The sequence below is a fragment of the Ricinus communis genome, chromosome 7 (genome assembly GCF_019578655.1).
Source record: "Ricinus communis isolate WT05 ecotype wild-type chromosome 7, ASM1957865v1, whole genome shotgun sequence".
In the NCBI taxonomy this organism is placed as follows: domain Eukaryota; kingdom Viridiplantae; phylum Streptophyta; class Magnoliopsida; order Malpighiales; family Euphorbiaceae; genus Ricinus; species Ricinus communis.
Genome location: NC_063262.1, coordinates 20,388,359 through 20,390,769, shown reverse-complemented (window position 1 = coordinate 20,390,769; position 2,411 = coordinate 20,388,359).

Genomic DNA, 2,411 nt, shown 5'->3' with positions numbered 1-2,411 from the left:
TTTGGGAGAGAATGGTCCACAAATATCAGAGTGGATGAGTTGAAGAGGCTTGCTTGCTCTCCATTTGCTCCTTTTTGGTATGATCTCTCTGTGTTGTTTTCCCTTCATACAGCTATCACATATATCACTTGATGTGATGAACTTTGGAATGCCTCTGACCATATCTTTCTGCATCATTTGTTTCTTGCCCTGAGAACTCAAATGCCCCAGTCTCTTGTGCCACAAGTCTCCTAGATTTTCAGCTTCAATGTTGTAACATGCTGCTCACAATGATACATCAATGGTGTGGGTGATAGACTTTGCAAACACCATGCTTAATGATAATGACCATTCCCCTTTCCTGCAGCTACCCCATGCTTAAAAGGTTGTTCTTCAAATCTGGAACACAATATACATCTTTAATGGTGCGAGCCATTCCTTCTACCTCAGTTTTAATGTCACATTTCCCAAGCACTGCCATTCTATAGTCATTGCCAAGCTTCACAGAATGCTTGAATTTTTCATCAAGCTTGTCAAACCATCCCTTGTTTCCAGTCATGTGGTTTGAGCACCCCGCGTCCAGGTACCGAGTTCCTTCTTTGCTAGCTTCTATGGAGTCAACATGAGCCATAAGTAGCATCTCATCTTCTTCTTTTACTTCGGCATAGTTGGCCCTTCTTTCCCAACTAGGACATTCATACTGAAAAATGCCCTAATTTATGACATTTGTAGTATTCTAGCATTGCCTTGCTTGAGCCGTATGAAAATCTCCCTCTGCCTTGACTCCTTCCTCCTCGAAACACTCATCTCCCTCATCCTCGATCACTTCTATCATCATGTGAAACCTTGAGTGCGTGTTCTTCCTCCATAGAAATTTTCATCCTTTGCTCATGAATGAGCAGACTGCTCTGAAGCTCATCAATTGTGAGTGTGTCGATATTGTTTGATTCCTTAATTGAGCATACGACATAGTTGAACCTTGAGGTGAGTGACCTCATTATCTTGCATGCTATCTCTCTTTCCTGGATGGACTCTCCACATGCTTTCATCCATTTTACAACGGATAGAATTCTTCTAAAATAAGCATTGATCGATTCACCTTCTTTCATCTTGAAGTCTCATATTCAGTGCGCAGGGCCTGCAATTGAGCACGTTTCACTCTTGTTGATCCTTTGAATTTCCGCTTCATGGAATCCCAAATCTGTTTTGACATATCGTCATTCAGAATTGTTTTCATAATTTCTCTATCGATAGCTTGATAGAGATAGTTCTTGATTTTTCTGTCCTTTAGGAGTTGTTCTTCCATTGCCCTCATCTTCTCGCCATCTCCTTCTGTTCCTTCTAGAACGGCTTCGACTCCCACCTCGATTAGATTCCAATACTCCTTGGCTCGCAAGAAGTTCTCCATGAGCTTGGCCCAATGCTCATAGTACCCAGCGAATTTTGGAATCGCAGGTTGCACAAATTTGGTGTTTACGCTGATGCTCTCTGCCATTTTTGCTTCTCTCATCTCAGATTTCTGTATTGCACTTATATCAGGCTGATGTAGCTCTGATACCAAAAATGTTGAATAAAGAAATATAGGATGACAACCACACTTTGAATTGATGAAGTTTGCCTATCAAATAGCCTTACAAATGTGAAACAGAAGCTGCTGCAATAAAGCAGCACTACACTAAGCACTCCTCACGTCTCTAACAGACCTAAAGATCATGAGGTAGTTGCATAGGAATAGGTCCAATGCATATCCTAAAACATAGGACAATTATTAACAGAAATAGATTACACCCTAGGATAAACCTGAGGTGAATAACTTGAAATAAAAAAAACATTGTCATCATTCACTACTTCTAACAATATTTAAATACTTGATTGTATTGGTGGCGAGAATATAAAATAGAAAAAAGACAATTAAAGTGTAATTAGAGATAGAAAAATATAGCTCACCTCAATTTTTTAATAAATACAGGAGGCTGAACAAGCTTAATGCCCAAAGCGACTGATAGACACAACTTTAGAGAATGCCACACCTCTATAGTCTTACTGCATCACCTCACAAACCATGGTCGAAGGCTCTTACAAATCATGACAGCCTACCGTAACCTTAAAAACCCATGTTAGCCAGCAAGTTTGCACATTTGTTTCCTTCTTGATTGATATGAGTCACCTGAATTTGCCACTCCCTCGTAATCATTTTCCTAATTTCTTTAACCAAAGCAATATTTTGAATACAGCCATCCTTAGCTCTATTAAGAACCATTTTAATACTAAGGTTATAAGCCTCTAACACAACTTTCTTGATACCTTTTGACCAAGCCAGACATAACCCATGATAAATTCCCTGTAGTTCAGCAAACATAACACTATAAACACCTAGATTAGCCATAAAGCCCCTAATCCAATCCCCATTGTGATCTCTAATCAAACCACCA